Source organism: Melospiza melodia, chromosome 2 (genome assembly GCF_035770615.1).
Source record: "Melospiza melodia melodia isolate bMelMel2 chromosome 2, bMelMel2.pri, whole genome shotgun sequence".
In the NCBI taxonomy this organism is placed as follows: domain Eukaryota; kingdom Metazoa; phylum Chordata; class Aves; order Passeriformes; family Passerellidae; genus Melospiza; species Melospiza melodia.
The window spans coordinates 31,996,910-32,024,112 of record NC_086195.1 but is presented as its reverse complement, the minus strand read 5'-3'; positions in this window follow the sequence as shown (position 1 = coordinate 32,024,112).

The window sequence follows — 27,203 nt, the reverse complement described above, 5'->3', positions numbered from 1 at the left end:
AGCTTGCTTCTTCACCTTCCCGAAGCTGCCGCTCTCGCCGGCTGCCGGAGCCCAAGAAGCGGCTTCTTCGCGCAAAGACGATTGTGCCGCTCACAGTGCTCCCCTTAGCGCGGCTTCTGCCGAAAGACGCCCGGCAGCGGCTCTTACCTCCTGAGAGTGGCAGCTTCGGGAAGGTGAAGAAGCAAGCTGTACAACACTGGGATTGTGTGCGCACCTTGCCAACTGATAGAAAACAGTACCTTTGCACTCTCCTGACTTTTCCAATCACAGGAACATTCGATTGGAAGCTGTTTTGGACAACTTTTCTTTTCTTCCTGCCAAACACTTGGCAGACATCCGTGCAACTTCTAGAACACGATGGGAGATGTTTTCTGTGCTGGCACAGTTTTTCCTAGCCAGACATAGTGGAAAAGCGTTTTGCTAAGATGTAGACTACAAAAGACGCGAAAGACGAAGGTAGGATGCTCTCCGGAGGTAAGAGCCGCTGCCGGGCGTCTTTCGGCAGAAGCCGCGCTAAGGAGAGCACTGTGAGCGGCACAATCGTCTTTGCGCGAAGAAGCCGCTTCTTGGGCTCCGGCAGCCGGCGAGAGCGGCAGCTTCGGGAAGGTGAAGAAGCAAGCTGTACAACACTGGGATTGTGTGCGCACCTTGCCAACTGATAGAAAACAGTACCTTTGCACTCTCCTGACTTTTCCAATCACAGGAACATTCGATTGGAAGCTGTTTTGGACAACTTTTCTTTTCTTCCTGCCAAACACTTGGCAGACATCCGTGCAACTTCTAGAACACGATGGGAGATGTTTTCTGTGCTGGCACAGTTTTTCCTAGCCAGACATAGTGGAAAAGCTTTTTGCCGAGGTGTAGATGAGAAGAGGAGCTAAAGACGAAGGTAGGATGCTCTCCGGAGGTAAGAGCCGCTGCCGGGCGTCTTTCGGCAGAAGCCGCGCTAAGGAGAGCCCTGTGAGCGGCACAATCGTCTTTGCGCGAAGAAGCCGCTTCTTGGGCTCCGGCAGCCGGCGAGAGCGGCAGCTTCGGGAAGGTGAAGAAGCAAGCTGTACAACACTGGGATTGTGTGCGCACCTTGCCAACTGATAGAAAACAGTACCTTTGCACTCTCCTGACTTTTCCAATCACAGGAACATTCGATTGGAAGCTGTTTTGGACAACTTTTCTTTTCTTCCTGCCAAACACTTGGCAGACATCCGTGCAACTTCTAGAACACGATGGGAGATGTTTTCTGTGCTGGCACAGTTTTTCCTAGCCAGACATAGTGGAAAAGCGTTTTGCGAAGATGTAGACGACAACAGAGGCTAAAGAGTGGATGTTAGCAAATGACACCCATCTTCAAAAAAGGCAATTAAGAGGACTCGCCATAGTACAAACCAGCCAGCCTCTTTTTTATCCCCAGGAAGTTGATGAAGCAGCTCTTCCTGGAAATCCTTGCCAGGCACATGACAGATGACCAAATAATGTAGTTAGCATGATTTTTCAGGGGAATTTCATGCTGAACATCACTTTAAACTCCTCTGATGAATCAACTTGACTGGTAGATGAAGGGAATATTATCTGCCTGGGCTTCAGGGAGGTTTTTGACATACCTCTACATGGCATCACACATACATATGGAAGCAATAGTGCAAAGGGGAGGGAATCAGTGTCTTTTCAGTGATGCTGAGGGAAAAGACAAGAGGCAGTGGGCACACACTGAAATACAGGAGATTGCCTTTGAACATCAGTAAATGTTTCTTTACTGTCAGGGTGACTGAACCACGGCACAGACTGCCCAGAAAGATTGTGGAGCCTGGATCTTTGAAGACATTAAAAGTACACCCAGATAGAATCCTGGGCAAGAGGCTCTAGGTATCCTGGTTTAGGCAGGGGGGTTGGGCCTGGTTAGCCCCACCAACCCCTTCCACTCTCTTTCATTCTGTGCTAGTGAATTCTCTTCAAGATGCATTTCAAAGCACTGGCATGACAAAGTTCTGTGCAGACAGAGATCCAAATGGACATGGCATCTAAGTTCCTTAAGCAGTGTTCAAGAAGAATGTAAAACTCTGGCACAAGTGTCTCTTCCCTAACTGAATCCCTTTCATGGGAAAATTCCCAGCTCTAGAAAGATCTTCTGATACGCATGCTTAAGACTGACACTGGCTGAGCAAATTTCTCCCTATGTATATCTAAGACCAGTTAGGATCTTCACCCAAAGTGCAGTCAACATAGTCACAGAATGCCTATTGTTAAGAAGTGACAGCTTCCATCAGAATGGCAGCTATTGGTCCACAAAATGGATTAATGGATGGGAATTATCTACGTGGGTTAAAAACAAAAATAAAGAGTTGGTCTTTATTTATCAATTTCATGGCAATATTGATAAGGGAAGAAAAAGATCTAAGTCCTTGACTTTCTGGACTCGAGGAAAGATTTTAAAAATTCCTTGTAAAAATGTATGATCACAATCAGACTATTGAAACCATTTTAGTTGGGAACAAAGTTCCAAAATTGTCTAGATAGTGGCAAAGAAGCCAAGAAAATAGGAAAGAAACAAAAAGAGAGCAAAAGAGTCAGCTTCAGTGTACAAGCTCGTTCTAGAAGTAGTCTGCTGGGAAAAGGAACCCCCAGCTAAATTTCCAATGTATTCCTGCGCTTGATTCAGTAACTGGTCAATGTAAAAACCAATCCTTTTGTACAACTTCTTCCAGCAACAAAAACTCCAACAGGTTGACACTACCATCATGCCTGTTCCAGACATATTTAAAAGAGAAATGATGATTTTCTTGAAAACCTACTTACATAAAAGTTGCAAGATGGTGGAGGGATTCCCACATCCTCCTTCCTCCATCTGGCTTGAAAGTATATTTGATAAAATATGCAACAAAGCACATGATTTATAAGGGAGAGTCAAATGGATGATTTGGGAATCGATCTCTTGTTGATAGTAAACTTCATATCCACTCGGTGTGACCTTTTTAAAACAAAATGTGGAGCTGAGGCATGAATCTGCCACAACAATTGTAAAGCAAACATACACACTCCCCTTCATATGCCCCCCCCTCCACACACACCTAGGCACACACAGAGATCAGCATAGCAGATCATGAACACCTTGGAAAAGACTGAAATGCTAAATGCCTCTCTTGATGGGCAAAAGAGCTGGTGCAGTAATTCAAATGCCTGGTACAAAAATTCTGTTTAATATTTAGCTCCTATTTAAAACACAGCTTTTCATTTCATTCTATTTACAGAATATTTTCATTTCATTTGTTTCTTTAAAATTACTTAGTTCTCACCTGTTGTATGTCTAGGAATATTTTCTTCCAAAAATAGAAAAAAATAGATGATATCTTTTCAGCAGAAAACATTGGTTGATACAATTTTAAACCATCATGATATGGAAGAATTCTTCTGTCCCTCTCGAAGGTGGAAGAAGCATTTGGATCACAGATCATCTACAATGAAATACTTGACATGTTTAAGATGCTTTCAATCAATTTTGATCGTCAATTGCTTATTTGTTGTAAACAGTAATTTTTCAGTGAAGGGAAAGTGTGTGTGGTATATCTACATGATATGTTCAAAGGCAGTTCCTACTAATGGCCAGGCTGAATTCCAGTAAATAATGTCCCGAATGATATTTTGCCGCCTTCTTTGGCACTTCATGAAATCTTACCCCGATGAAGTGCTGAAACAAAGAGATTTTCTCTTAGAGAGTGTCTCATGTTGTAACCTATCCCATGGATTTTATGCTGTAATTCTTATCTCTTTTAAAATTTACTATCTTCTGTACAGTTTTCATGAAACTTTCTGTTACAGTAGTGAATAGCACAGATAAATGTCATTTTGTACAACTTTGAATTTACCCCAAGAGCTGAGAGAAAACTTGATCCTATACTTCAATCCGAGTTTCTTCTATAGTCCGACTTTGTTTCTCTACCATCAAGCTTCTCCTTTGTTGCTGCTCCAAGCCCCGTCCAAGGTGACCTTGAATACTTTCAGGGATGGGACACCCACAACTTCTCTGGGCAACCTGTTCCAGTGTTCCAGCACTCCCACAGTAAAAAAGGCCTTCCTTTCATCTAATATGTGTAGGAAATCATAAATCTAGGCATAGAAGCTTGGAGTGCAAATTTGAAATTCTTTGGATTTGAAGCACATTTTATATGAATACTGACTTACAGATGACTAAAAGATGTTGATGGGCATTTGAGCTGACAAGTTTTGAAAAAGTGCACGGAAATTAAAATTGAAACCACTAAAATTAAAAACTCCTTGCCATTTTCTTTTTCCTCTCCTATTCAAAATTGCATATGTCAGATATCAGTGCTTCATGCAAACCTCTCAGATGCTCTCAGAGAAAAAGCTTTTCTTTCAGACTAAGTTGCGGTTGACGTAGAACACTAGCAGGAGTGAAAGATTTTCTGGGCATCGGGGCAGCCCGTTCTCCTTGGATTTGTGTGCAGAATGCATTTTATCCAAACTGGAAAATAGATCCCAGCTCTGTTCTATTCATCATTCTTACTTCATCAGGCCAGAAGATTCTGTGAAAAGTAGCCTGTGGACCTTGAAGACAGCGCATGTGAACCAGATGAGAGGTGATAGAGAAGTTGAGGGAGAGAAGAAAGAGCATGAGGCTGAAACCAGAAAGTATTTCTCCACGTGATCATGGAAGATTGCAGGAGCCACTTGGTACTATCAAACCAGCCCAACTTGGCACTGGTGCCACCTTGGGTCTGGGAGCCATGTTGCATATCGTGCATTTTAAGGAGCCAGCTGGCCACACCCAGCCATATGCCCCCAAACACAAACCAAGGCCCTTTTCTCTGGCAAACAAAACTCAGCTGCCCTGCTTCTGGATGGCAGATTGCAGGAACCACTTGGTACTATCAAACCAGCCCAACTTGGCACTGGTGCCACCATGGGTCTGGTCACCATCCTGCCTATTGTAGCTTTTCAGGAGCCAGCCGGTCACTCTCAGCCATAGGCCCCCAAACACAAACCTCGGCCCGTTTCCCTGGCAAACAAAAGTAAGCTGCCCCGCTTCTGGATGGCAGATTGCAGGAGCTACTTAGTACTATCAAATCAGCCCGACTTGGCACAGGTGCCACCTTGGATCTGGGAACCATCCTGTGTATCGTGGATTTTCAGGGGCCAGCCAGCCACTCTCAGCCATATGCCCCCAAAAACAAACCACGGACCTTTTCTCTGGCAAACAAAACTCAACTGCCCCTCTTCTGGATGGCAAATTTTAGGACGCACTTTGTACTACGAAAACCGCCCGACGTGGCACTGGTGCCACCTTGGCTCTGGGAACCATCCTGCGTATCGAGCATTTTAAGGAGCCAGCCGGCAATTCCCAGCCGTATGCCCCAAAAAGAAACCACGGACCTTTTCTCTGGCAAAAAAAACTCAGCTGTCCCGCTTCTGGATGGCAGATTGCAGGAGTCACTTTGAACCATACAACCAGCCTTACTTGGCACTGGTGCCACCTTGGATCTGGGAACCATCCTGCCTATCGTTGATTTTCAGGGGCCAGACTACCACTCTCGGCCATAGGCCCCCAAACACAAACCACAGCCCTTTTCTCTAGCAAACAAAATTTAGCTGCCCCGCTTCTGGATGGCAAATTGCAGGAGCCACTGGGTACTACAAAAACAGCCCGACTTGGCACTGGTGCCATCTTGCGTCTGGTTACCATGCGGCGTATCGTGCATTTTAAGGAGCCAGGTGGCCACTCCCAGCCATATGCCCCCAAACAAAACCCACGGCCCTTTTCTCTGGCAAACAAAACTCAGCTGCCCCGCTTCTGGATGGCAGAGTGCAGGAGACACTTGGTACTATCAAACCAGCCCGACTTGGCACTGGTGCCACCTTTGGTCTGGGAACCATCCTGCGTATTGTGGATTGTCAGGAGACAGCCGACCACTCTCGGCCACAGACCCCAATCAAAAACAAAGGTCCGTTTCCCTGGCAAAAAAAACTCAGCTGCCCCGCTTCTGGATGAGAGATTGCAGGAGGCACTTGACACTGTCAAACGAGCCCCACTTTGTACTGGTGCCACCTTGGGTCTGGGAACCATGCTGCGTATCGTGGATTTTCAGGAGCCAGCCGGCCACTGCCAGCCACAGGCCCCCAAACAAAAACCACAGCCTTTTTCTCTGGCAAACAAAACTCAGCTGCCCCGCTTCTGGATGGCAGATTGCAGGAGCCACTTGGTACTATCAAACCAGCCCGACTTGGCACTGGTGCCACCTTGGATCTGGGAACCATCCTGCCTATCGTGGATTTTAAGGAGCCAGCCGGCTACTCCCAGCCACAGGCCCCCAACAAAAACCACGGCCCTTTTTTCTCGCAAACAAAACTTAGCTGCCTCACTTCTGGTTGGCAGATTGCAGGAGTCACTTGGTGTAATCAAACCAGCCCGACTTGGCACTGGTGCCACCTTGGGTCTGGGAACCATCCTCCGTATCGTGGATTCTAAGGAGCCAGCCGGCCACTCCCAGCCACAGGCCCCCAAACAAAATCAACGGCGCTGTTCCCTGGAAAACAAAACACGCCTGCCAACTTTTTGATGGAGTTTGCAGGAGCCACTTGGTACTATCAAACCAGCCCAACTTGGCACTGGTGCCACCATGGGTCTGGTAAACATCCTGCGTATCGTGGATTCTTAGGAGCCAGCCGGCCACTCCTAGCCACAGGCCCCCAAACAAAAACCTAGGCCTATTTCTCTGGCAAACAAAAGTAAGCTGCCCCGCTTCTGGATGGCAGATTGCAGGAGACACTTGGGACTATCAAACCAGCCCAACTTGGCACTGGTGCCACCTTGGATCGGGGAACCATGCTGTGTATCGTGGATTTTCAGGGGCCAGCCGGCCACTCTCAGCCATATGCCCCCAAACAGAAACCTCGGCCCGTTTCTCTGGCAAACAAAGCTCAACTGCCCCTCTTCTGGATGGCAAATTGCAAGATGAACTTGATACTAAAACCGCAGGCCGACTTGGTAGTGGTGACACCTTGGGCCTGGGAACCATCATGCGTATCGAGCATTTTAAGGAGCCAGCCGGCCACTCCCAGCCATATGCCCCCAAAAACAATCCACGGAATTTTTCTCTGGCAAACAAAAATCAGCTGCCCCGCTTCTGGATGGCAGATTGCAGGAGCCACTTTGACCCATCAAACCAGCCCGACTTGGCACTGGTGCCACCTTGCATCTGGGAACCATGCTGCCTAGCGTGGATTTTCAGGGGCCAGCCGGCCACTCTCAGCTATATGCCCCCAAACAAAACCCACGGCCCGTTTCCCTGGCAAACAAAAGTAAGCTGCCCCGCTTCTGGATGGCAGATTGCAGGAACCACTTGGTAGTATCAAACCAGCCCGACTTGGCACTGGTGCCACCTTGGGTCTGGGAACCATCCTGCGTATCGTGGATTCTAAGGAGCCAGCCGGCCACTCCCAGCCACAGGCCCCCAAACACAAACAACGGCGCTTTTCCCTGGAAAACAAAACTCGCCTGCCGACATTTTCATGGCAGATTGCAGGAGCCACTTGGTACTATCAAACCAGCCCAACTTGGCACTGGTGCCACCATGGGTCTGGTAACCATCCTGCCTATTGTAGCTTTCCAGGAGCCAGCCGGTCACTCCCAGCCACAGGCCCCCAGTCACAAACCTCGGCCCGTTTCCCTGGCAAACAAAAGTAAGCTGCCCCGCTTCTGGATGGCAGATTGCAGGAGCCACTTGGTACTATCAAACCAGCCCGACTTGGCACTGGTGCCACCTTGGGTCTGGGAACCATGCTGCGTATCGCAGATTCTAAGGCGCCAGTCGGCCACTCCCAGCCACAAGACCCCAAACACAAACAACGGCGCTTTTCTCTGGCAAACAAAACTCAACTGCCCCTCTTCTGGATGGCAAATTGCAGGACGCACTTGGTACTATCAAACCAGCACGACTTGGCACTGGTGCCACCTTGGGTCTGGGAACCATCCTGCGTATTGTGGATTGTCAGGAGCCAGCTGGACACTCTCGGCCACAGACCCCAATCAAAAACAACGGCCCGTTTCACAGGCAAACAAAACTCAGCTGCCCCGCTTCTGGATGGGAGATTGCAGGAGGCACTTGACACTGTGAAACCAGCCCCACTTGGCACTGGTGCCACCTTCGGTCTGGGAACCATGCTGCGTATCATGGATTTTCAGGAGCCAGCCGGCCACTCCCAGCCATAGGCCCCCAAACAAAAACCTAGGCCTATTTCTCTGGCAAACAAAAGTAAGCTGCCCCGCTTCTGGATGGCAGATTGCAGGAGACACTTGGGACTATCAAACCAGCCCAACTTGGCACTGGTGCCACCTTGGATCTGGGAACCATGCTGTGTATCGTGGATTTTCAGGGGCCAGCCGGCCACTCTCAGCCATATGCCCCCAAACAGAAACCTCGGCCCGTTTCTCTGGCAAACAAAACTCAACTGCCCCTCTTCTGGATGGCAAATTGCAAGATGAACTTGATACTAAAACCGCAGGCCGACTTGGTAGTGGTGACACCTTGGGCCTGGGAACCATCATGCGTATCGAGCATTTTAAGGAGCCAGCCGGCCACTCCCAGCAATATGCCCCCAAAAACAATCCACGGAATTTTTCTCTGGCAAACAAAATTCAGCTGCCCCGCTTCTGGATGGCAGATTGCAGGAGCCACTTTGACCCATCAAACCAGCCCGACTTGGCACTGGTGCCACCTTGCATCTGGGAACCATGCTGCCTAGCGTGGATTTTCAGGGGCCAGCCGGCCACTCTCAGCTATATGCCCCCAAACAAAACCCACGGCCCGTTTCCCTGGCAAACAAAAGTAAGCTGCCCCGCTTCTGGATGGCAGATTGCAGGAACCACTTGGTAGTATCAAACCAGCCCGACTTGGCACTGGTGCCACCTTGGGTCTGGGAACCATCCTGCGTATCGTGGATTCTAAGGAGCCAGCCGGCCACTCCCAGCCACAGGCCCCCAAATACAAACAACGGCGCTTTTCCCTGGAAAACAAAACTCGCCTGCCAACTTTTTGATGGCAGATTGCAGGAGCAACTTGGTACTATCAAACCAGCCCAACTTGGCACTGGTGCCACCATGGGTCTGGTAACCATCCTGCCTATTGTAGCTTTCCAGGAGCCAGCCGGTCACTCCCAGCCATAGGCCCCCAGTCACAAACCTCGGCCCGTTTCCCTGGCAAACAAAAGTAAGCTGCCCCGCTTCTGGATGGCAGATTGCAGGAGCCACTTGGTACTATCAAACCAGCCCGACTTGGCACTGGTGCCACCTTGGGTCTGGGAACCATGCTGCGTATCGCAGATTCTAAGGCGCCAGTCGGCCACTCCCAGCCACAAGACCCCAAACACAAACAACGGCGCTTTTCTCTGGCAAACAAAACTCAACTGCCCCTCTTCTGGATGGCAAATTGCAGGACGCCCTTGGTACTATCAAACCAGCACGACTTGGCACTGGTGCCACCTTGGGTCTGGGAACCATCCTGCGTATTGTGGATTGTCAGGAGCCAGCTGGACACTCTCGGCCACAGACCCCAATCAAAAACAACGGCCCGTTTCACAGGCAAACAAAACTCAGCTGCCCCGCTTCTGGATGGGAGATTGCAGGAGGCACTTGACACTGTGAAACCAGCCCCACTTGGCACTGGTGCCACCTTGGGTCTGGGAACCATGCTGCGTATCATGGATTTTCAGGAGCCAGCCGGCCACTCCCAGCCATAGGCCCCCAAACAAAAACCACAGCCTTTTTCTCTGGCAAACAAAATTCAGCTGCCCCGCTTCTGGATGGCAGATTGCAGGAGCCACTTGGGACTATCACACCAGCACAACATGGCACTGCTGCCAGCTTGGATCTGGGAACCATCCTTCCTATCGTGGATTTTCAGGGGCCAGCCGGTCACTCTCAGCCATAGGCCCCAAACACAAACCACGGCCCTTTTCTCTGGAAAACAAAACTCAACTGCCCCTCTTCTGGATGGCAGATTGCAGGAGCCACTGGGTACTATGAAACTAGCCCTACTTGGCACTGGTGCCACCTTGGGTCTGGGAACCATGCTGCGTATCATGGATTTTCAGGAGCCAGCCGTCCACTGCCAGCCACAGGCCCCGAAACACAAACAACAGCCTTTTTCTCTGGCAAAAAAAATTCAGCTGCCCCGCTTCTGGATGGCAGATTGCAGGAACCACTTGGTACTAACAAACCAGCCCGACTTGGCACTGGTGCCACCTTGGGTCTGGGAACCATCCTGCGTATCGTGGATTCTAAGGAGCCAGCTGGCCACTCCCAGCCACAGGCCCCAAAATACACACAACGGCGCTTTTCCCTGGAAAACAAAACTCGCCTGCCAACATTTTGATGGCAGATTGCAGGAGCCACTTGGTACTATCAAACCAGCCCAACTTGGCACTGGTGCCACCATGGGTCTGGTCACCATCCTGCCTATCGTAGCTTTTCAGGAGCCAGCCGATCACTCCCAGCCATAGGCCCCCAGAAAAAAACCTCGGTCCGTTTCCCTGGAAAACAAAAGTAAGCTGACCCGCTTCTGGATGGCAGATTGCAGGAGCCACTTGGTGCTATCAAACCAGCCCGACTTGGCACTGGTGCCACCTTGGGTCTGGGAACCATCCTGCGTATCCTGTGTTCTAAGGAGCCAGCCGGCCACTCCCAGCCACAGTCCCCCAAACACAAACAACGGCGCTTTTCCCTGGAAAACAAAACTGACCTGCCAACTTTTTGATGGCAGATTGCAGGAGCCACTTGGTACTATCAAACCAGCCCAACTTGGCACTGGTGCCACCATGGGTCTGGTCACCATCCTGCCTATCGTAGCTTTTCAGGAGCCAGCCGGTCACTCCCAGCCATAGGTCCCCAGACAAATACCTCGGCCCGTTTCCCTGGCAAACAAAAGTAAGCTGCCCCGCTTCTGGATGGCAGATTGCAGGAGCCACTTGGTACAATCAAACCAGCCCAACTTGACACTGGTGCCACCTTGGCTCTGGGAACCATGCTGCGTAACCCGGATTCTAAGACGACAGGCAGCCACTGCCAGCCACAGGCCTCCAAACAAAATCAACGGCGCTTTTCCCTGGAAAACAAAACTCGCCTGACAACTTTTAGATGGCAGATTGCAGGAGCCAGTTGGTACCATCAAACCAGCCCAACTTGGCACTGGTGCCACCTTGGGTCTGGGAACCATCCTGCCTATTGTTGCTTTTCAGGAGCCAGCCGGTCACTTCTAGCCCTAGGCCCCCAGTCATAAACCTCGGCCCGTTTCCCTGGCACACAAAAGTAAGCTACCCCGCTTCAGGATGGCAGATTGCAGGAGCCACTTTTCACCATCAAACCAGCCCGACGTGGCACTGGTGCCACCTCCGGTCTGGGAACCATCCTGCGTATCCTGTGTTCTAAGGAGCCAGCCGGCCACTCCCACCCACAGTCCCCCAAACACAAACAACGGCGCTTTTCCCTGGAAAACAAAACTGGCCTGCCAACTTTTTGATGGCAGATTGCAGGAGCCACTTGGTACTAACAAACCAGCCCAACTTGGCACTGGTGCCACCATGGGTCTGGTAACCATCCTGCCTATCGTAGCTTTTCAGGAGCCAGGCGGTCACTCCCAGCCATAGGCCCCCAGACACAAACCTCGGCCCGTTTCCCTGGCAAACAAAAGTAAGCTGCCCCGCTTCTGCATGGCAGATTGCAGGTGCTATTTAGTACTATCAAACCAGCCCGACTTGGCACTGGTGCCACCTCTGGTCTGGGAACCATCCTGCCTATCGTGGATTTTCAGGCGCCAGACGGCCACTATCAGCCATATGCCCCCAAAAACAAACCACGGCCCTTTTCTCTGGTAAACAAAACTCAACTGCCCCTCTTCTGGATGGCAAATTTTAGGACGCACTTTGTACTACGAATACCGCCCGACTTGGCACTGGTGCCACCTTGGGTCAGGGAACCATCCTGCCTATCGTAGCTTTTTAAGGAGCCAGCAGGCCACGCCCAGCCATATAGCCCCAAAAACAAACCACGGACCATTTCTCTTGGAAACAAAAATCCGCTGCCCCGCGTCAGGATGGCAGATTGCAGGAGCTATTTAGTATTATCAAACCAGCCCGACTTGGCACTGGTGCCACCATCGGTCTGGTCACCATCCTGCCTATCGTAGCTTTTCAGGAGCCAGCCGGTCACTCTCAGCCATAGGCCCCAAACACAAACCACGGCCCTTTTCTCTGGAAAACAAAATTCAACTGCCCCTCTTCTGGATGGCAGATTGCAGGAGCCACTGGGTACTATGAAACCAGCCCTACTTGGCACTGGTGCCACCTTGGGTCTGGGAACCATGCTGCGTATCATGGATTTTCAGGAGCCAGCCGTCCACTGCCAGCCACAGGCCCCGAAACACAAACAACAGCCTTTTTCTCTGGCAAACAAAATTCAGCTGCCCCGCTTCTGGATGGCAGATTGCAGGAACAGCTTGGTACTAACAAACCAGCCCGACTTGGCACTGGTGCCACCTTGGGTCTGGGAACCATGCTGCGTATCGTGGATTCTAAGCAGCCAGCTGGCCACTCCCAGCCACAGGCCCCAAAACACACACAACGGCGCTTTTCCCTGGAAAACAAAACTCGCCTGCCAACTTTTTGATGGCAGATTGCAGGAGCCACTTGGTACTATCAAACCAGCCCAACTTGGCACTGGTGCCACCATGGGTCTGGTCACCATCCTGCCTATCGTAGCTTTTCAGGAGCCAGCCGGTCACTCCCAGCCATAGGCCCCCAGACACAAACCTCGGACCGTTTCCCTGGCAAACAAAAGTAAGCTGCCCCGCTTCTGGATGGCAGATTGCAGGATCCACTTGTTATTATCAAACCAGCCCGACTTGGTACTGGTGCCACCTCTGGTCTGGGAACCATCCTGGGTATCGTGGATCCTAAGGAGCCAGCCGGCCACTCCCAGCCACAGGCCCCCAAACAAAAACAACGGCGATTTTCCCTGGAAAACAAAACTCGCCTGACAACTTTTTGATGGCAGATTGCAGGAACCACTTGGTACTATCAAACCAGCCCAACTTGGCACTGGTGCCACCTTGGGTCTGGGAACCATGCTGCGTATTGTGGATTCTAAGGAGCCAGCCGGCCACTCCAGCCACAGGCCCGCAGACACAAACAACGGCGCTTTTCCCTGGAAAACAAAACTCGCCTGCCAACATTTTGATGGCAGAGTGCAGGAGCCACTTGGTACTATGAAATCAGCCGAACATGGCACTGGTGCCACCATGGGTCTGGTCACCATCCTGCCTATCGTAGCTTTTCAGGAGCCAGCCGGTCACTCCCAGCCATAGGCCCCCAGACACAAAGCTCGGCCCGTTTCCCTGGCAAACAAAAGTAAGCTGCCCCGCTTCTGGATGGTAGATTGCAGGAACCATTTGCTACAATCAAACCAGCCCAACTTGGCACTGGTGCCACCTCAGGTCTGGGAACCATCCTGCGTATTTTGGATTCTAAGGAGCCAGCCGGCCACTCCCAGCCACAGGCCCCCAAACACAAACAACGGCGCTTTTCCCTGGAAAACAAAACTCGCCTGCCAACATTTTGATGGCAGATTGCAGGAGCCACTTGGTACTATCAAACCAGCCCAACTTGGCACTGGTGCCACCATGGGTCTGGTCACCATCCTGCCTATCGTAGTTTTTCAGGAGCCAGCCGGTCACTCCCTGCCATAGGCCCCCAGACAAAACCTCGGCCCGTTTCCCTGGCAAACAAAAGTAAGCTGCCCCGCTTCTGGATGGCAGATTGCAGGACGCACTTGGTAGTATCAAACCAGCCCAACTTGGCACTGGTGCCACCTCAGGTCTGGGAACCATGCTGCGTATCGTGGATTCTAATTAGCCATCCGGCCACTCCCAGCCACAGGCCCCCAAACAAAAACAACGGCGCTTTTCCCTGGCAAACAAAAGTAAGTTAACCCGCTTCTGGATGGCAGATTGCAGGAGCCACTTTTCACCATCAAACTAGCCCGACTTGGCACTGGTGTCACCTCTGGTCTGGGAACCATCCTGCCTGTCGTGGATTCTGATTAGCCAGCCGGCCACTCCCAGCCACAGGCCCCCAAACACAAACAACGGCGCTTTTCCCTGGGAAACAAAACTCGCCTGCCAAGTTTTTGATGGCAGATTACAGGAGCCACTTGGTACTATCAAACCAGCCCAACTTGGCACTGGTGCCACCATGGGTCTGGTCACCATCCTGCCTATCGTAGCCTTTCAGGAGGCAGCCGGTCACTCCCAGCCATAGGCCCCCAGACACAAACCTCGGCCCGTTTCCCTGGCCAACAAAAGTAAGCTGCCCCGCTTCTGGATGGCAGATTGCAGGAAACACTTGGTACTATCAAACCAGCCCAACTTGGGACTGGTGCCACCTTGGGTCTGGGAACCATCCTGCGTATCGTGGATTCTAAGGAGCCAGCCGGCCACTCCCAGCCACAGGCCCCCAAACACAAACAACGACGCTTTTCCCTGGAAAACAAAACTCGCCTGCCAACTTTTTGATGGCAGATTGCAGGAACCACTTGGTACTATCAAACCAGCCCGACTTGGCACTGGTGCCACCTTGGGTCTGGGAACCATCCTGCGTATCGTGGATTCTAAGGAGCCAGCCGGTCACTCCAGCCACAGGCCCGCAGACACAAACAACGGCGCTTTTCCCTGGAAAACAAAACTCGCCTGCCGACTTTTTGATGGCAGATTGCAGGAGCCACTTGGTACTATGAAATCAGCCGAACATGGCACTTGTGCCACCATGGGTCTGGTCACCATCCTGCCTATCGTAGCTTTTCAGGAGCCAGCCGGTCACTCCCAGCCATAGGCCCCCTGACACAAAGCTCGGCCCGTTTCCCTGGCAAACAAAAGTAAGCTGCCCCGCTTCTGGATGGCAGATTGCAGGACGCACTTGGTACTATAAAACCAGCCCGACTTGGCACTGGTGCCACCTCAGGTCTGGGAACCATCCTGCGTATCGTGGATTCTAAGGAGCCAGCCGGCCACTCCCAGCCACAGGCCCCCAAACACAAACAACGGCGCTTTTCCCTGGAAAACAAAACTCGCCTGCCGACATTTTCATGGCAGATTGCAGGAGCCACTTGGTACTATCAAACCAGCCCAACTTGGCACTGGTGCCACCATGGGTCTGGTCACCATCCTGCCTATCGTAGCTCTTCAGGAGCCAGCCGGTCACTCCCAGCCATAGGCCCCGAGACACAAAGCTCGGACCGTTTCCCTGGCAAACAAAAGTAAGCTGCCCTGCTTCTGGATGGCAGATTGCAGGAGCCACTTTGCACCATCATACTAGCCCAACTTGGCACTGGTGCCACCTCTGGTCTGGGAACCATGCTGCGTATCGTGGATTCTAAGGAGCCAGCCGGCCACTCCCAGCCAAAGGCCCCCAAACACAAACAACGGCGCTTTTTCCTGGAAAACAAAACTCGCCTGCCAAATTTGATGGCAGATTGCAGGAGCTACTTGGTACTATCAAATCAGCCCAACTTGGCACTGGTGCCACCTCTGGTCGGGTCACCATCCTGCCTATCGTAGCTTTTCAGGAGCCAGGCGGTCACTCCCAGCCATAGGCCCCCAGACAAAAACCTCGGCCCGTTTCCCTGGCAAACAAAAGTCAGCTGCCCCGCTTCTGGATGGCAGATTGCAGGAACCACTTGGTACTATAAAACCAGCCCGACTTGGCACTGGTGCCACCTCTGGTCTGGGAACCATGCTGCGTATCGGGGATTCTAAGGAGCCAGCCGGCCACTCCCAGCCAAAGGCCCCCAAACACAAACAACGGCGCTTTTCCCTGGAAAACAAAACTCGCCTGCCAACTTTTTGATGGCAGATTGCAGGAGCCACTTGGTACTATCAAACCAGCTCAACTTGGCACTGGTGCCACCATGGGTCTGGTCACCATCCTGCCTATCTTAGCTTTTCAGGACCTAGCCGGTCACTACCAGTCATAGGCTCGCAGACAAAAACCTCGGCCCGTTTCCCTGGCAAACAAAAGTAAGCTGCCCCGCTTCTGGATGGCAGATTGCAGGAACCACTTGGTACTATCAAACCAGCGCAACTTGGCACTGGTGCCACCTTGGGTCTGGGAACCATGCTGCGTATTGTGGATTCTAAGGAGCCAGCCGGCCACTCCAGCCACAGGCCCGCAGACACAAACAACGGCGCTTTTCCCTGGAAAACAAAACTCGCCTGCCAACATTTTGATGGCAGAGTGCAGGAGCCACTTGGTACTATGAAATCAGCCGAACATGGCACTGGTGCCACCATGGGTCTGGTCACCATCCTGCCTATCGTAGCTTTTCAGGAGCCAGCCGGTCACTCCCAGCCATAGGCCCCCAGACACAAAGCTCGGCCCGTTTCCCTGGCAAACAAAAGTAAGCTGCCCCGCTTCTGGATGGTAAATTGCAGGAACCATTTGCTACAATCAAACCAGCCCAACTTGGCACTGGTGCCACCTCAGGTCTGGGAACCATCCTGCGTATTTTGGATTCTAAGGAGCCAGCCGGCCACTCCCAGCCACAGGCCCCCAAACACAAACAACGGCGCTTTTCCCTGGAAAACAAAACTCGCCTGCCAACATTTTGATGGCAGATTGCAGGAGCCACTTGGTACTATCAAACCAGCCCAACTTGGCACTGGTGCCACCATGGGTCTGCTCACCATCCTGCCTATCGTAGTTTTTCAGGAGCCAGCCGGTCACTCCCTGCCATAGGCCCCCAGACAAAACCTCGGCCCGTTTCCCTGGCAAACAAAAGTAAGCTGCCCCGCTTCTGGATGGCAGATTGCAGGACGCACTTGGTAGTATCAAACCAGCCCAACTTGGCACTGGTGCCACCTCAGGTCTGGGAACCATGCTGCGTATCGTGGATTCTAATTAGCCATCCGGCCACTCCCAGCCACAGGCCCCCAAACAAAAACAACGGCGCTTTTCCCTGGATAACAAACTCGCCTGCCAACTTTTTGATGGCAGATTGCAGGAGCCACTTGGTACTATCAAACCAGCCCAACTTGGCACTGGTGCCACCATGGGTCTGGTCACCATCCTGCCTATCGTAGCTTTTCAGGAGACAGCCGGTCACTCCCAGCCATAGGCCCCCAGACAAAAACCTCGGCACTTTTCCCTGGCAAACAAAAGTAAGTTAACCCGCTTCTGGATGGCAGATTGCAGGAGCCACTTTTCACCATCAAACTAGCCCGACTTGGCACTGGTGTCACCTCTGGTCTGGGAACCATCCTGCCTGTCGTGGATTCTAATTAGCCAGCCGGCCACTCCCAGCCACAGGCCCCCAAACACAAACAACGGCGCTTTTCCCTGGGAAACAAAACTCGCCTGCCAAGTTTTTGATGGCAGATTACAGGAGCCACTTGGTACTATCAAACCAGCCCAACTTGGCACTGGTGCCACCATGGGTCTGGTCACCATCCTGCCTATCGTAGCCTTTCAGGAGGCAGCCGGTCACTCCCAGCCATAGGCCCCCAGACACAAACCTCGGCCCGTTTCCCTGGCCAACAAAAGTAAGCTGCCCCGCTTCTGGATGGCAGATTGCAGGAACCACTTGGTACTATCAAACCAGCCCAACTTGGGACTGGTGCCACCTTGGGTCTGGGAACCATCCTGCGTATCGTGGATTCTAAGGAGCCAGCCGGCCACTCCCAGCCACAGGCCCCCAAACACAAACAACGACGCTTTTCCCTGGAAAACAAAACTCGCCTGCCAACTTTTTGATGGCAGATTGCAGGAACCACTTGGTACTATCAAACCAGCCCGACTTGGCACTGGTGCCACCTTGGGTCTGGGAACCATCCTGCGTATCGTGGATTCTAAGGAGCCAGCCGGTCACTCCAGCCACAGGCCCGCAGACACAAACAACGGCGCTTTTCCCTGGAAAACAAAACTCGCCTGCCGACTTTTTGATGGCAGATTGCAGGAGCCACTTGGTACTATGAAATCAGCCGAACATGGCACTGGTGCCACCATGGGTCTGGTCACCATCCTGCCTATCGTAGCTTTTCAGGAGCCAGCCGGTCACTCCCAGCCATAGGCCCCCTGACACAAAGCTCGGACCGTTTCCCTGGCAAACAAAAGTAAGCTGCCCCGCTTCTGGATGGCAGATTGCAGGAGCCACTTTGCAACATCATACTAGCCCGACTTGGCACTGGTGCCACCTTGGGTCTGGGAACCATCCTGCGTATCGTGGATTCTAAGCAGCCAGCCGGCCACTCCCAGCCACAGGCCCCCAAACACAAACAACGGCGCTTTTCCCTGGAAAATAAAAACTCGCCTGCCAAATTTTGACGGCAGATTGCAGGAGCCACTTGGTACTATCAAATCAGCCCAACTTGGGACTGGTGCCACCATGGGTCTGGTCACCATCCTGCCTATCGTAGCTTTTCAGGAGCCAGCCGGTCACTCCCAGCCATAGGCCCCCAGACAAAAACCTCGGCCCGTTTCCCTGGCAAACAAAAGTAAGCTGCCCTGCTTCTGGATGGCAGATTGCAGGAACCACTTGGTACTATCAAACCAGCAAAACTTGGCACTGGTGCCACCTTGGGTCTGGATACCATGCTGCGTATCGTGGATTCTAAGGAGCCAGCCGGCCACTCCCGGCCACAGGCCCCCAAACACAAACAACGGCGCTTTTCCCTGGAAAACAAAATTCTCCTGCCAACTTTTTGATGGCAGATTGCAGGAGCCACTTGGTTTTATCAAATCAGCCCAACTTGGCACTGGTGCCACCATGGGTCTGGTCACCATCCTGCCTATCTTAGCTTTTCAGGAGCCAGCCGGTCACTCCCCGCCATAGGCCCCCAGACAAAAAGCTCGGGCCGTTTCCCTGGCAAACAAAAGTAAGCTACCCCGCTTCTGGATGGCAGATTGCAGGAGCCATTTTGCACCATCAAACTAGCCCGTCTTGGCACTGGTGCCACCTCTGGTCTGGGAACCATCCTGCGTATCGTGGATTCTAATTAGCCACCCGGCCACTCCCTACCACAGGCCCCCAAACACAAACAACGGCGCTTTTCCCTGGAAAACAAAACTCGCCTACCAACTATTTGATGGCAGATTACAGGAGCCACTTGGTACTATCAAACCAGCCCAACTTGGCACTGGTGCCACCATGGGTCTGGTCACAATCCTGCCTATGGTAACTTTTCAGGACCTAGCCGGTCACTCCCAGCCATAGGTCCCCAGTCACAAACCTGGCCCGTTTCCCTGGCAAACAAAAGTAAGCTGCCCCGCTTCTGGATGGCAGATTGCAGGAGCCACTTGGTACTATCAAACCAGCCCGACTTGGCACTGGTGCCACCTCTGGTCTGGGACCCATCCTGCGTATCGTGGATTCTAAGGAGCCAGTCGGCCACTCCCAGCCACAGGCCCCCAAACACAAACAACGGCCCGTTTCCGTGACAAACAAAAGTAAGCTGCCCCACTTCTGGATGGCAGATTGCAGGAACCACTTGGTAGTATCAAACCAGCACAACTTGGCACTGGTGGCACCTCTTGTCTGGTAACCATGCTGCGTATCGTGGTTTCTAAGGAGCCAGCCGGGCACTCCCAACCACAGGTCCCCAAACAAAAACAATGGCGCTTTTCCCTGGAAAACAAAACTCGCCTGACAACTTTTTGATGGCAGATTGCAGGAGCCACTTGGTACTATCAAACCAGCCCAACTTGGCACTGGTGCCACCATGGGTCTGGTCACCATCCTGCCTATCGTAGCTTTTCAGGAGCCAGCCGGTCACTCCCTGCCATAGGCCCCGAGACAGAAAGCCTGGCCCGTTTCCCTGGCAAACAAAAGTAAGCTGCCCCGCTTCTGGATGGCAGATTGCAGGAGCCACTTTGTACTATCAAACCAGCCCGACTTGGCACTGGTGCCACCTCTGGTCTGGGAACCATGCTGCGTATCGTGGATTTTAAGGAGCCAGTCGGCCACTCCCAGCCATACGCCTCCAAACACAAACAACGGTCCATTTCCCTGGCAAACAAAAGTAAGCTGCCCCGCTTCTGGATGTCAGATTGCAGGAACCACTTGTTGCCAAGTTGGGGTGGTTTGATAGTACCAAGTGGCTCCTGCAATCTGCCATCAAAAAGTTGGCAAGCGAGTTTTGTTTTCCAGGGAAAAGCGCCGTTGTTTGTGTTTGGGGGCCTGTGGCTGGGAGTGGCCAGCTGTCTCCTTAGAATCCACGATACGCAGGATGGGTCCCAGACCAGAGGTGGCACCAGTGCCAAGTCGGGCTGGTTTGATGGTGCAAAGTGACTCCTGCAATCTGCCATCCAGAAGCGGGTAGCTTACTTTTGTTTGCCAGGGAAACGGGTAGAGCTTTGTGTCTGGGGGCCTATGGCTGGGAGTGACCGGCTGGCTCCTGAAAAGCTACGATAGGCAGGATGGTGACCAGACCCATGGTGGCACCAGTGCCAAGTTGGGCTGGTTTGATAGTACCAAGTGGCGCCTGCAATCTGCCATCAAAAAGTTGGCAGGTGAGTTTTGTTTTCCAGGGAAAAGCACCGTTGTTTGTGTTTGGGGGCCTGTGGCTGGGAGTGGCCAGCTGGCTCCTTAGAATCCACGATACGCAGGATGGTTCCCAGACCAGAGGTGGCACCAGTGCCATGTTGGCCTGGTTTGATATTACCATGTGGCTCCTGCAATCTGCCATCCAGAAGCGGGGCTGCTTACTTTTGTTTGCCAGGGAAACGGGCCGAGATATTTGTCTGGGGGCCTACGGATGGGAGTGAGCGGCTGGCTCCTGAAAAGCTACGATAGGCAGGATGGTGACCAGACCCATGGTGGCACCAGTGCCAAGTTGGGCTGGTTTGATAGTACCAAGTGGCTCCTGCAATCTGCCATCAAAAAGTTGTCAGGCGACTTTTGTTTTCCAGGGAAAAGCGCCGTTGTTCTTGTTTAGAGGCCTGTGGCTGGGAGTGGCCGGCTGTCTCCTTTGAACCCAGGATACGCAGGATGGTTCCCAGAGCCAAGGTGGCACCAGTGCCAAGTTGGGCTGGTTTGATAGTACCAAGTGGCTCCTGCAATCTGCCATCCAGAAGCGGGTCAGCTTACTTTTGTTTCCCAGGGAAACAGGCCGAGGATTGTGTCTGGGGGCCTATGGCTGGGAGTGACCGGCTGGCTACTGAAAAGCTACGATAGGCAGGATGGTTACCAGACTCATGGTGGCACCAGTGCCAAGTTGGGCTGGTTTGATAGTACCAAGTGGCTCCTGCAATCTGCCATCAAAATGTTGGCAGGCGAGTTTTGTTTTCCAGGGAAAAGCGCCGTTGTGTGTATTTTGGGGCCTGTGGCTGGGAGTGACCGGCTGGCCACTGAAAAGCTACGATAGGCAGGATGGTTACCAGACTCATGGTGGCACCAGTGCCAAGTCGGGCTGGTTTGATAATACTAAATAGCTCCTGAAATCTGCCATTCAGACGCGGGGCAGCGGATTTTTGTTTGCTGGAGAAAAGTTCCGTGGTTTTATTTTGGGGGTATATGGCTGGTCGTGGCCGGCTGGCTCCTTAAAAAGATCGATACGCAGGATTGTTCCCTGACCCAAGGTGGCATCACTGTCAAGTCGGGCTGTTTTCGTAGTACCAAGTGCGTCCTGCAATTTGCCATCCAGAAGAGGGGCAGTTGAGTTTTGTTTGCCAGAGCAAGGGGCCGTGGTATGTGTTTGGGGGCATATGGCTGAGAGTGGCCGGCTGGCCCCTGAAAATCCACGATAGGCAGGATGGTTCCCAGAGCCAAGGTGGCACCAGTGCCATGTTGGCCTGGTTTGATAGTACCATGTGGCTGCTGTAATCTGCCATCCAGAAGCGGGGCAGCTTACTTTTGTTTGCCAGGGAAACGGGCCGAGATATTTGTCTGGGGGCCTATGGCTGGGAGTGACCGGCTGGCTCCTGAAAAGCTACGATAGGCAGGATGGTGACCAGACCCATGGTGGCACCAGTACACAGTTGGGCTGGTTTGATAGTACCAAGTGGCTCCTGCAATCTGCCATCAAAAATTTGGCAGGCGAGTTTTGTTTTCCAGGGAAAAGCGCCGTTGTTTTTGTTTAGAGGCCTGTGGCTGGGAGTGGCCGCCTGTCCTCGTAGAATCTACGTTACGCAGCATGGTTCCCAGAGCCAAGGTGGCACGAGGGCCAAGTCGGTCAGGTTTGATAGTACCAAATGCATCCTGCAATCTGCCATCCAAAAGCGGGGCAGTTTACTTTTGTTTGCCAGGGAAACGGGCCGAGGTTTGTGTCTGGGGGCCTATGGCAGGGAGTGACCGGCTGGCTCCTGAAAAGCTACGATAGGCAGGATGTTTACCAGACCCATGGTGGCACCAGTGCCAAGTTGGGCTGATTTGATAGTACCAAGTGGCTCCTGCAATCTGCCATCCAGAATCGGGGCAGCTTACTTTTGTTTTCCAGGGAAACGGGCCGAGGTTTGTGTCTGGGGGTCTATGGCTGGGAGTGACCGCCTGGCTCCTGAAAAGCTACGATAGGCAGGATGGTGACCAGACCCATGGTGGCACCAGTGCCAAGTTGGGCTGGTTTGATAGCACCAAGTGGCTCCTGCAATCTGCCATCAAAATGTTGGCAGGCGAGTTTTGTTTTCCAGGGAAAAGCGCCGTTGTTTTTGTTTGGGCGCCTGTGGCTCAGAGTGGCCGGGTGGCTGCTTAGAATCCACGATACGCAGGATGGTTCCCAGACCCAAGGTGGCACCAGTGCCAAGTCGGGCTGGTTTGACACTCCCAAGTGGCTCCTGCAATCTGCCATCCAGAATCGGGGCAGCTTAATTTTGTTTGCCAGGGAAACGGTCCGAGGTTTGTGTCTGGGGGACTATGGCTGCGAGTGACCGGCTGGCTCCTGAAATGCTACAATAGGCAGGATGGTTCCCAGACCCAAGGTGGCACCAGTGCCAAGTTGGGATGATTTGATAGTACCAAGTGGCTCCTGCAATCTGCCATCAAAAAGCTGGCAGGCGAGTTTTGTTTTCCAGGGAAAAGCGCCGTTGTTTGTGTTTGGGGGCCTGTGGCTGGGAGTGGCCGGCTGGCTCCTTAGAATCCACGATATGCAGGATTGTTCCCAGACCCAAGGTGGCACCAGTGCCAAGTCGGGCTGGTTTGATGGTGCAAAGTGGCTCCTGCAATCTGCCATCCAGACGCGGGGCAGCGGATTTTTGTTTCCATGAGAAATGGTCCGTGGTTTGTTTTTGGGGGTATATGGCTGGGCGTGGCCGGCTGGCTCCTTAAAAAGCTCGATATGCAGGATGGTTCCCTGACACAAGGTGGCACCAGTGCCACGTCGGGCGGTTTTCGTAGTACAAAGTGCGTCCTAAAATTTGCCATCCAGAAGAGGGGCAGTTGAGTTTTGTTTGCCAGAGAAAAGGGCCGTGGTTTGTTTTTGGGGGCATATGGCTGAGAGTGGCCGGCTGGCCCCTGAAAATCCACGATAGGCAGGATGGTTCCCAGACCAGAGGTGTCACCAGTGCCAAGTCGGGCTGGTTTGATAGTACTAAATAGCTCCTGCAATCTGCCATGCAGAAGCGGGGCAGCTTACTTTTGTTTGCCAGGGAAACGGGCCGAGGTTTGTGTCTGGGGGCCTATGGCTGGGAGTGACCGGCTGGCTCCTGAAAAGCTACGATAGGCAGGATGGTGACCAGACCCATGGTGGCACCAGTGCCAAGTTGGGCTGGTTTGATAGTACCAAGTGGCTCCGGCAATCTGCCATCAAAAAGTTGGCAGGCGAGTTTTGTTTTCCAGGGAAAAGCGCCGTTGTTTGTGTTTGGGGGCCTGTGGCTGGGAGTGGCCAGCTGGCTCCTTAGAACCCACGATACGCAGGATGGTTCCCAGACCAGAGGTGGCACCAGTGCCAAGTTGGGCTGGTTTGATAGTACCATGTGGCTCCTGCAATCTGCCATCCAGAAGCGGGGCAGCTTACTTTTGTTTGCCAGGGAAACGGGCCGAGATATTTGTCTGGGGGCCTATGGCTGGGAGTGAGCGGCTGGCTCCTGAAAAGCTACGATAGGCAGGATGGTGACCAGACCCATGGTGGCACCAGTGCCAAGTTGGGCTGGTTTGATAGTACCAAGTGGCTCCTGCAATCTGCCATCAAAAATTTGTCAGGCGACTTTTGTTTTCCAGGGAAAAGCGCCGTTGTTCTTGTTTAGAGGCCTGTGGCTGGGAGTGGCCGGCTGCCTCCTTTGAACCCAGGATACGCAGGATGGTTCCCAGAGCCAAGGTGGCACCAGTGCCAAGTTGGGCTGGTTTGATAGTACCAAGTGGCTCCTGCAATCTGCCATCCAGAAGCGGGTCAGCTTACTTTTGTTTCCCAGGGAAACGGGCCGAGGTTTGTGTCTGGGGGCCTATGGCTGGGAGTGACCGGCTGGCTACTGAAAAGATACGATAGGCAGGATGGTTACCAGACTCATGGTGGCACCAGTGCCAAGTCGGGCTGGTTTGATAATACTAAATAGCTCCTGAAATCTGCCATTCAGACGCGGGGCAGCGGATTTTTGTTTGCTGGAGAAAAGTTCCGTGGTTTTATTTTGGGGGTATATGGCTGGACGTGGCCGGCTGGCTCCTTAAAAAGATCGATACGCAGGATTGTTCCCTGACCCAAGGTGGCATCACTGTCAAGTCGGGCTGTTTTCGTAGTACCAAGTGCGTCCTGCAATTTGCCATCCAGAAGAGGGGCAGTTGAGTTTTGTTTGCCAGAGCAAAGGGCCGTGGTATGTGTTTGGGGGCATATGGCTGAGAGTGGCCGGCTGGCCCCTGAAAATCCACGATAGGCAGGATGGTTCCCAGAGCCAAGGTGGCACCAGTGCCATGTTGGCCTGATTTGATAGTACCATGTGGCTGCTGTAATCTGCCATCCAGAAGCGGGGCAGCTTACTTTTGTTTGCCAGGGAAACGGGCCGAGATATTTGTCTGGGGGCCTATGGCTGGGAGTGACCGGCTGGCTCCTGAAAAGCTACGATAGGCAGGATGGTGACCAGACCCATGGTGGCACCAGTACACAGTTGGGCTGGTTTGATAGTACCAAGTGGCTCCTGCAATCTGCCATCAAAAATTTGGCAGGCGAGTTTTGTTTTCCAGGGAAAAGCGCCGTTGTTTTTGTTTAGAGGCCTGTGGCTGGGAGTGGCCGCCTGTCCTCGTAGAATCTACGTTACGCAGCATGGTTCCCAGAGCCAAGGTGGCACGAGGGCCAAGTCGGGCAGGTTTGATAGTACCAAATGCATCCTGCAATCTGCCATCCAAAAGCGGGGCAGTTTACTTTTGTTTGCCAGGGAAACGGGCCGAGGTTTGTGTCTGGGGGCCTATGGCAGGGAGTGACCGGCTGGCTCCTGAAAAGCTACGATAGGCAGGATGTTTACCAGACCCATGGTGGCACCAGTGCCAAGTTGGGCTGATTTGATAGTACCAAGTGGCTCCTGCAATCTGCCATCCAGAATCGGGGCAGCTTACTTTTGTTTTCCAGGGAAACGGGCCGAGGTTTGTGTCTGGGGGTCTATGGCTGGGAGTGACCGCCTGGCTCCTGAAAAGCTACGATAGGCAGGATGGTGACCAGACCCAAGGTGGCACCAGTGCCAAGTTGGGCTGGTTTGATAGCACCAAGTGGCTCCTGCAATCTGCCATCAAAATGTTGGCAGGCGAGTTTTGTTTTCCAGGGAAAAGCGCCGTTGTTTGTGTTTGGGCGCCTGTGGCTCAGAGTGGCCGGGTGGCTGCTTAGAATCCACGATACGCAGGATGGTTCCCAGACCCAAGGTGGCACCAGTGCCAAGTCGGGCTGGTTTGACACTCCCAAGTGGCTCCTGCAATCTGCCATCCAGAATCGGGGCAGCTTAATTTTGTTTGCCAGGGAAACGGTCCGAGGTGTGTGTCTGGGGGACTATGGCTGGGAGTGACCGGCTGTCTCCTGAAATGCTACAATAGGCAGGATGGTTCCCAGACCCATAGTGGCACCAGTGCCAAGTTGGGATGATTTGATAGTACCAAGTGGCTCCTGCAATCTGCCATCAAAAAGCTGGCAGGCGAGTTTTGTTTTCCAGGGAAAAGCGCCGTTGTTTGTGTTTGGGGGCCTGTGGCTGGGAGTGGCCGGCTGGCTCCTTAGAATCCACGATATGCAGGATTGTTCCCAGACCCAAGGTGGCACCAGTGCCAAGTCGGGCTGGTTTGATGGTGCAAAGTGGCTCCTGCAATCTGCCATCCAGACGCGGGGCAGCGGATTTTTGTTTCCATGAGAAATGGTCCGTGGTTTGTTTTTGGGGGTATATGGCTGGGCGTGGCCGGCTGGCTCCTTAAAAAGCTCGATATGCAGGATGGTTCCCTGACACAAGGTGGCACCAGTGCCACGTCGGGCGGTTTTCGTAGTACAAAGTGCGTCCTAAAATTTGCCATCCAGAAGAGGGGCAGTTGAGTTTTGTTTGCCAGAGAAAAGGGCCGTGGTTTGTTTTTGGGGGCATATGGCTGAGAGTGGCCGGCTGGCCCCTGAAAATCCACGATAGGCAGGATGGTTCCCAGACCAGAGGTGTCACCAGTGCCAAGTCGGGCTGGTTTGATAGTACTAAATAGCTCCTGCAATCTGCCATGCAGAAGCGGGGCAGCTTACTTTTGTTTGCCAGGGAAACGGGCCGAGGTTTGTGTCTGGGGGCCTATGGCTGGGAGTGACCGGCTGGCTCCTGAAAAGCTACGATAGGCAGGATGGTGACCAGACCCATGGTGGCACCAGTGCCAAGTTGGGCTGGTTTGATAGTACCAAGTGGCTCAAGCAATCTGCCATCAAAAAGTTGGCAGGCGAGTTTTGTTTTCCAGGGAAAAGCGCCGTTGTTAGTGTTTGGGGGCCTGTGGCTGGGAGTGGCCAGCTGGCTCCTTAGAACCCACGATACGCAGGATGGTTCCCAGACCAGAGGTGGCACCAGTGCCAAGTTGGGCTGGTTTGATAGTACCATGTGGCTCCTGCAATCTGCCATCCAGAAGCGGGGCTGCTTACTTTTGTTTGCCAGGGAAACGGGCCGAGATATTTGTCTGGGGGCCTATGGCTGGGAGTGAGCGGCTGGCTCCTGAAAAGCTACGATAGGCAGGATGGTGACCAGACCCATGGTGGCACCAGTGCCAAGTTGGGCTGGTTTGATAGTACCAAGTGGCTCCT